This window comes from Arvicanthis niloticus, chromosome 3, assembly GCF_011762505.2.
Source record: "Arvicanthis niloticus isolate mArvNil1 chromosome 3, mArvNil1.pat.X, whole genome shotgun sequence".
Lineage (NCBI taxonomy): Eukaryota > Metazoa > Chordata > Mammalia > Rodentia > Muridae > Arvicanthis > Arvicanthis niloticus.
Window position 1 is genome coordinate 97644938 of NC_047660.1, and position 9334 is coordinate 97654271.

At 40.8% G+C, this 9334-nt stretch overlaps 1 pseudogene; it reads right to left on the minus strand.

The window, feature by feature from the left end:
• Positions 1 to 6769: 6769 nt before the first annotated feature.
• Positions 6770 to 8821, minus strand: LOC117705776 (stress-70 protein, mitochondrial pseudogene; annotated as a pseudogene).
• Positions 8822 to 9334: the final 513 nt, after the last annotated feature.

The window sequence follows — 9334 nt, forward strand, 5'->3', positions numbered from 1 at the left end:
CAAGTTTTGTTCATGATTACTCATGATTGATGTGGACGCCTCTGTTCACAGACTCCTTAAGCATAACTCACTAAGCGGATCCTCAGCTGAAACATGAAAGATGCCGAAGAGCAAGAGGTCTCAGTACTCTGTCGCCTGTTATGGTGGGCTGAGCTTTGCTTACAGAAGGTTTGAGATTTGTACAGGCAACTAAGTCTAAGAGATAAAACTGTGGACAGCATAAACCTACAAACTGGGAACACAAGAGAATCGGGGTAGTGTAATTTCCTTCAGTGTGATGAAAGTCCCATTGAGAAAGCTGATTTGCTTAGGACACAGCATTGTGTGTGTGTGTGTGTGTGTGTGTGTGTCTGTCTGTCTGTCTGTCTGTCTGTCTGTCTGTCTGTCTGAGAAAAGACTTTGAAGTGTCAACTTGTACTGGGCTATTCCTACCCAAAAGCCCATTGGGCTAGGCTAGGCTAGCAGTGCCACCACCACACCCTGAGATGGAGGTTTTCTTCTCAGCCATTCTACAGGGCAGAAGGGAACCATAGGCTCTGTTCACAGTAAGTCTTCACTGAAGCATCTCAGTCTGTTTACTCACAACTTCGGATGTTTTGACATCTTGCTGATCTGCCTGTTGAATGACACTGCCTCATAACTCTCTCATGATCAGAAGTGATGTCTCAACGAGCCAGCAGAAGACTGGCTTCCCTATAGCCACAGGCCATTCTGTCTCTTTTCCCACAAAATAAGGCAAAATAATAAATTGGCAGGGCCAAACATCTCCAAGGTCTTTTTTCTTATGCACTGTCTTTAGATATGGAACGAAGTAGAGCCAGCACCCAATCCCATGGGACTCATCCACATTCTTACTTTAGTCTCAAAGGGTAAGTCAAATAGAGTTTTCTTTCAATATATTCTTGTGTATATGTGTCTGTTCTCATGTGTGTATATGTGTGAATTTTACAGAGCCTAGAAATATAGCTCAGTAGGTAAGAGCACTTGCTTCTTTTGCAAAGGACCAGAGTTCAGTTCCTAGCATTCACAGGGTAACTCACAATCATTTGTAACTCTAATTTCAGGGGATGTAATACCACCCTCTATGTTGAGACCTTCATGCACAACAGAATTCCTCCAGTATACCTGCGTACTTGCAGGCAAATACTCATACACACAATACATACATGTATTATGAATGTATTGTGTGTATGAGTTTTTACCTGCAAGTATGCATGTATAATACATATATATATATATATATATATATATATATATATATATATATATATGTGTGTGTGTGTGTGTGTGTGTGTGTGTGTGTGTGTGTGTGTGTGTGTGAATGGATATCAACCTCTGTCCTCTACACATTAAGGAATACACATGGACTTGCATGGACTTGCACACACATTCACCACACTGATAAACATATATCACACATCAAAAATAGCAGTTATAAGATATTATCACTGGTAACATTTATAATAGTGTAAAGATACAAAAATGAACATCTTGGCATCAGTGGATACAGCTTTATTTTCATCGTTATGCCTGTGTAACCGTGTAGCACAGACATATAGCTTCCCTTCTTTGCAAGTGGGTCTTCTTGTTTGTGAGAGACTCCTGGCTGCCTATAGCTTATTTAGCTGCATTCGTATTGTTGCTTCTATATTTAGTGTTAAAATATCTTGGGATGAATCAATCTTACTATGAATTTTTATGTACATGTTCGACAATGTTAAAGGCATACTTTTAGAATCATAAGCAAAGCTGGAGGATTGTGAGCCTGTAGCTCTTTTACAGGGGTAAAGGAAATAGAAGTTGCTGTTTGAAATCCATGTGTTTCTGAGATGACTGTGGTTCTGTGGTTTTGAATGACTTGTTCAGACACATATTGTTAATAAGAGGCAGAGCAGGCTGCCAAGATTTTTCTTAGCCTAGGGCAATGCAGTCATCCTTCAATATCCAAGGGCAATTGGTTCCATGACCCCTGCGGATCCCCAAATGCACAGATGCTCAAGAGCAGTACTTGCAAAGAACCTTCACACATCCTTTGTTTACTTTAAATCACCTCAGATCGCTTATCACACCTAGCACAGTGTAAATGCTGCAACATAATCATCTTGCTACAGTGATTCAAAACTAAAATATATGAATATGTGCAGTCCAGACTCAACAGTTGAAGGCTTAACTGTGCTATATCATCTCCAGGTGCTTGTAGCCCCAGTTGGCAGAATCTGTAGATAAGGAGGATTTACTGGACTCTCTATCCTGGATGTCTCAGTCCTTTTGACTATAAAATTTATCTCTCATAAGACACAGTACAGTTAATGAATATAATGATCAGGCATTTAATCAGTCAGGACATTGGTCTTGACATCCACAGGAACAGATGTGCAGGTTGTGGGCATTTAATGAGCTGTGATTGCAGACACCTGAATTATTTGTACATTTATCTGAGCAATAAGATTCTAGGTTGAGTGGAAGTGGATTCTGCTCTGTGGAAAAAAAGGAAGACATGGCTTCCTGATCTTCGGCATGTTAACTGCATGTCATATTGACTCAGATTGGGCAGATTTAAAGGCTATTTGAAAGCTTCTGGTGTTTCCCAGACATTTCTTCATCAGGAGGAGAAGGAACCAGTGTGGAATTGGGTGATCACATAAAGACAACCAAATTTTGCTAGTACCACATTTAACCATGTTGACTGGAGATAATCATTTATTTAAGAGCCTACCAAATGATCCCAACTGACACACAAACTACTCAAATCTCCCAGAGCAATGCTTCTCAAATGTTAATGTGCACATAAATCCCCAAGGCACCTGTTGAATGCAGATGCTATTTGAGTAGGCAGATGGCTCTAGGTTGTAACACACCATTCTGCTCCAGGTGATATGAACTCTGAGACCACACCACTTTGAGAAGCAATGTTTTAGGATAGGGTCAACAAAGTATAACCCATGGACTAAATCCTGACCTCTCTGAACTTGACATACAGAATTTTATTGGAGTATAGCCATGCCCTATATAGGTACTTCTGCTACAATGCCATAGACAAATATTCATGAGAAAAAAACATCTGCTGCATCTGCCCTGGATGACTCTTTTGTTGACAAACATTTGCTGTTTGGAACAGATTTTTCATGTGTCTGCTATTCACTGCACATGTATCTAACAATGCACACTGAGCACTGTGCTGAGAAGACAAGTGTAGGTGATCCAGTTTCCTAGAGCTTGTATTTGTTTCTTATCAAGTACTCTATGCTCTAATTCTCAGGTGACTCACCTGTCAAATGGGGAATAGAGATGTTGTTGGGTAGTTCCAGTTCCCAAATACCTGGTAAGTACTCACAGTGGCTGCTACTGTATTAGTTTTCTAATTCTCTAATTTCTGCATAATGATCAAAGTATAAATTTTGGACCTCTCTCTTTCTCTGTCTGTCTTTGTACATGTGTTTTTGTGCATTTATATATGTGTGTGTGTTATATCTGTGCCTGTGTGCTTCTCTCTTTAGTGTGTATGTGTGTTTGTGTGTGTGTGTGTGTGTGTGTGTGTGTGTGTGTGGACCTGTGCTAGTGAGCCTATGAGCACTTTCTTAATGGCTATATGGAAAGAACTGGATTTGAAAATGACTTCCATCAATTTCAAAATGAGGAAGTAATAATTCATCCATGGCTTCTGACATGGCCACTTGTCTTTGATTGTGAGACCAAGGCAGAACAACATTTTCAGTTGTTGAAACCAGCCTTGCTCTGTTTCTCTAGCTGTTATATATCCATGAGGGAGATAGCCCTGGTGACAGGGCCACTGGCAGAGAAGGGTGATGGAGATGAGAGAAGGGCCTGACTCTCAGAAGGGGCATCGCCTTTGACAGATCTAACAAGTCTCTGTGTAACATCAGCCACCTATTCACTAAAGAGGTGAAGTGGATTTTTAATTTATTATTTACTCAACTTCAAGCAAAGCTTAAAAGAGACAAAAAATTACCTTTGAGTCTGGGATGCCTGTATACTTTTTTGTATCAGTATATCTCTTTAGTGTTCAATAATTTCTTTGTGGTCAAGACAGACGTGTCCCTTAACAGTGTTTGCTAAGAGGCAGATTTGGAAGCAATAACTCCAATGTAAACTATCTGGTTTGGAGATGACGTATGCAGCAGGCACATGGAGAACCAAGGCAGCAAGATGAAGGCACTGAAGTTCGGGTGTGATGTCCCTGGGAGGTGGTGTAACTGTTAGAGAGCAGTCAGGCTGTGGTTCTGTTGTAGGACGCTAGGGAATGGCCTCAAAACACGTTTCAAAATTATGCCCAAGAACTGAGGTTGCAGGAGTGTTGATTGTATCAATCCTACATTCAAATGACAAAAATCATGAATGGTAGAACATCATTTGTTGAGTTTCTGGACTCAAAGTAATTGGATAGGCAGATCTATCAGTGAAATTGATGTAAGTAGGACCACGGATTGATGCAAGGGAAGCAGAGAGAAGAGAGTAGCATTGAGAAGGCAGAATAATACATTTCTGAGGAGAGACCCACCCTCACTCTTCAACAGTTTGACCAACTCTGTGAAGAGCTCCCAAACTACAGAGGCTTGACCTAGCTTTCCAGGTAGGGATAAGAGAGTTAAGTCTTTATACTCCTCAACAGTCTTTCCAACTGGCTTCCCCAAGATATAAGCTTAGATATTAACTTCCCCAAGAAGCTCAGGTGATGTAAGCTAAGGTCAGCTGTAACAAGGTTGAGAGCTGGAGGCTGCTGCTGTCAGTGTTATTAGCAGAGGCCTTTCCTGAAGGAGATCCAGGAGGTTAACCTATGTACACCAGACTATGCATTCTTGGTTTTCCTATACCACAAAGTTCTGCTCTAGAGCAGGCTTCCAAGGACCATGTAGGATCTAAACATGAATATGCACTTCATACTTCATAGCCGTTTGGTTCAATGGCTTAGTAAATACTTGGTACCCTAGGATTCTACTATGGGTCTAGTGGAGGTTTCAGCTGTTACACTCAGTACACACTTGTGATGGTGGCATATGGACACTGGAAGTTGGATCCAAGCCTTGATTTTCAAATTTTCATAATTTTAGCTATAGCCTTATTTATGAATCACAAAGGAGTTTCAGAGTGGAAACTATTGTTTAGTTGCGATATCCATTATGAGTCAGGCAACAGAAATCAGTTTTCATTCTCCTGTAGCTCTCACTATTTTAGTGATAGCATGAATGATCATCTTGGGTTCGGAAATGCAGTAATCTTGTGCGTGTGCATGTGAGTGTGTGTGTGTGTGCACACATGAGTGTGCATGTGTTTGAGGGTGTGCATGTCTGTATGTCTCTGTGTGTGTGTGTGTGAGTATGTGTGTGTGAGTGTGTGTGTGTGTGCCCCACATGTTAGGACTCGAGCCAGTATGAAGAAAGCAAACATCACTGAAAGAGCTGGCAATAATCCAGTAGAACGTAAGCTGTACCTCATCAAGGATGAGGCTTGCAGGATAAAATGCTGGCATGCTCTGACCCCACTCTGTGCATAGCCATAGTAATTCCCACTATGGGGCCTCACAGCCAAGCTTTGACTAACCCTAGGTCACAGGCATTGGCCTTTTGGTTTTATTATGACACTCCTACATTTTTAGCCTTCATTTGTGGATCTATGACCTATTTTGATTAGATGTTGTAAGTGGCATAAGAAACTGGCTGATGTAGTACTTTTGAACATAGTAATCCATCCCTCTCAATCTAACTTTTGAAATGACAATTCTGTCATTGAACTCTCTTTATCCCAGCAATCAACTGACAGTAAGTATAAGACTTTTTACCTGGACTCTGCTATCTATCTGACCAGTCTGCTTACAGCCTAACCAGGTTTACAGTCTGCTAAGAATACACTGTTATATAACTGAATCTTTGTATGACTTTTAAAATAGAGGTGTGAGCCTTCAACTTTGTTCTTTGGACATTTAGATTCCTTAAATTTTCATATGCATTTTAAAAATAGCTGGTCAGTTTCTACATAGAAGAAAGTTGAAATTTGATATGTACTAAATGGAATTTGTAGATCACTCCTGTGAGAGGATGGGGGTGTAGTTAATGCCAGTATTTTATATTTTTTATAGTACTTTTAAAGGAATTGCTTTCTTAATTTCACTTTTGGTATTTTCATGCTAGTTATCTTAGTTATTAAGTATTACAACATACTCCAAGTTGGGAGGCTTTGGGAAGAAACACTCATTCTTGAAGTTAAAGACTTGATATTGGGGGTGCTAGTGTTATGTATCTCTAATCAAGACTCTGTCTGGTTTGTAGATGCCTGCCATCTGCCCATAGTTCATATGGTAGGGCCAGAGAGAGAATGCTCATTCCTCTCTTTTCTGATAAGGACATCATTTCCTTCCTGAGGGTCACAGCTTTGTGATCATGTCTATGCCCAATCGCCCTGTAAAGGTCCTACCTTCAAATACCACCAAATTATAAGCCAGGGTTGCCACATACACACAGTGTGCAGTGTAAGGATAAAAACAAAATTAATTTTTGCATATTAGTCTTGCATAGTACACAACTGATGATTTAAAGTTTTCTTTTCATTTTTTTGAACCTACTATTACTGACTTTATTACCCATTAAATGAGTTAACAATTGTTGCTAAATTTATATATTAAGGAAATTATATATAGAATACTTCAAAAATGCAGTAAAAAGACTGACGTTTGCCCCTTTTCTGCTCAGAAAGTCCCTTTACTTCCAGGCTTCATAGTATGTCATCCTTCTGGCTCCACAATGCACTGCCACTATTACTGTTTCTCTTCTTTCTGATCTTCTTTCTGTACCCCAGTGCCAGAACTTCTAGAACCTTCCCGTTCAGATGCCACCTCTTTATATGCTATTTCAAAGAGTTTCGATGATGCCTGATGAAGGGAAGATGCTGCTTGCCTAATGTTTTCTCCTGTTTCACTGTCCTTTTGAGCAAGGAGTTCTCTCATTTTGGAAATCCCTTCCTTTAGCTTGTTTGTTGCACTCATCAGCAGGCAACTGGTCCTTGAATTCTTCCATCTTGGTTTCTGCATCATGAATAATTCCTTCAGCCATAGCAACTACTTCAACATGTTCCTTCTTTCTCCTGTCTTCATCGGCATACTTCTTTGTATTTTTAACTATACTTTCAGTATCATCTTTGCTTAATCCACCAGAAGACTGGATTACAATCTGCTGCTCACTACCTGTTCCTTTGTCTTTGGCAGAAATGTGCATGATCCCATTGGCATCAATGTCAAATGTAACTCCCATCTGAGGCACTCCAGGAGGGGCTGGGAGAATTCCAATCAATGTGAACTGTCCTAGAAGTTTTTTTGTCTTTGGCCATCTCTCGTTCGCCCTGACACATTTTAATCTCTACTTGAGTTTGTCCATCAGCAGCCATAGAAAACACCTGGCTCTTTTTGGTTGGAATAGTGGTGTTCCTATTAATAAGTTTGGTAAAGACACCTTCCAGTGTCTCAATACCCAGAGAGAGGGGAGTGACATCCAGGAGTAGCACATCTGGACAATCACCAGCCAACACACCTCCCTGAATGGCAGCTCCAATGGCTACAGCCTCACCAGGATTAACAGCTTTACTTGGGGCTCTACCAAAAAAAAATCTTGCACAGTCTGCTGATCCTTGGTCATCCTTGTCCTCGTCATGCCACCAACCAGAATCACTTCTCCTATGTCACTCTTGCTGACCTCTATATCCTGCATAGATAGCTTTCTGACACGGAACAATAGTTCTCTTGATTAGACCTCTGACAATGCCTTCAAACTGAGCTCGAGTCAGCTTCATATTCAAATACTTTGGTCCAGAAGCATCCATTGTAAGATACGGCAAGTTGATGTCAGTCTGCACAGATGAGGAGAGTTCACATTTAGCCTTCTCAGTAGCTTCTCGAACCCTTGGAAGTACCACGTTGCCTTTGGTCATATCAACTCCTGTCTCCCTCTTGAACTCCTTGACAATGTGCTGTAACAAAGGTTGGTCAAAGTCTTCACTCCTAAGAAAGTGTCCCCGTTGGTAGATTTCACCTCAAACACTCCTTTCTGAATTTCCAGGATAGAAACGTCAAAGGTTCCACCACCTAAATCATACACAGCAGTGACTTTATCTTCAGATTTGTCCAGACCATAAGCCAGAGCAGCAGCTGGAGGCTCAGTGATCACTCAAGCACATTTAGCACAGATATCTGGCTAGCATCCTTAGTAGCATGTTTCTGTAAGTCACTGAAATAAGCAGGGACTGTGATCATAGCTTTTTTTTTTTTTTTTCCTGTGTGGCCCAAGTAATTTTCTGTAGTCTCTTTCATCTTCATCAACACAAATGCTCCAATCTGACTTGGAGAACAGAGTTTTCCATGAGCCTCAACCCAGACATCACCATTGGAGGCAGCGACAATTTAAAAGGGAATATTCTTAGTGTCTTTCTGTACTTCAGGTTCACTGTACCATTGTCCAGATAAGATGCTTAGTAGCATAGAAGGTATTATTTGGGTTGGTGATAGCTTGACAGTTGGCTGGCATAGCAAGTCGTTCCCCATCTGCTGTAAAGGCAACCACAGAAGGGGTAGTTCTGGCACCTTCAGCGTTCTCTGGGACCTTTGCTTGTTTGCCCTCCATAACCGCCACACAGGAGTTAGTAGTACCCAAATGAATACCAACAACCACACCCTTGATTGCTTCCGATGCACAATCCCTTCTTGAAACAAATCTAAAAGCCTCATGACTAAGGCCATTCCAACCATCCTGGAGACGGGTCTCCTGAATGCTGTGGTGCCCACGAGATGCATGGCAGTGGATCTGCTGGTGTTTATCATAGCGGCTGGACAGAAGGGTTACCTAGAGCAAGAACAAAAACCGATTTAAAGTTTTCTAATAGTTTTGCCAGTAGCTTTCTTAGATTAGCATTTATAAGATCATTCCCTTGGGCCATGTAAAGGGCTCGTTGGGTAACGTTCAAATCTGACAAGCTGAATTCTGTCCGAGAGATTCACTTGATGACAGGAGAGAACCAACTCCTACAAGTTGTCGTGACCTCCACAGGCACTGTAGCATGTTCTCCTCCCAACAAGAATGCATACATAAAAAATTAAATAAATAAATGTGATTAAAATAGATCATGCCATCTGCAAACAAAACTATTTGTACTTCTTTCTTACTAATCATAATGTCTTTAATTCCATTTCTTCCCTAATTGGCCTGGCTACATACCCAGAAAAATACAAAGCAGAAGCCACAATATCTTAGTCTTATTCTTAGTTTTAGTGGAAATATTCAGTCTTTCATTTGCAGGTGTTGGCCAAGACTTTTTTCAAAGGTAAAGTATATTA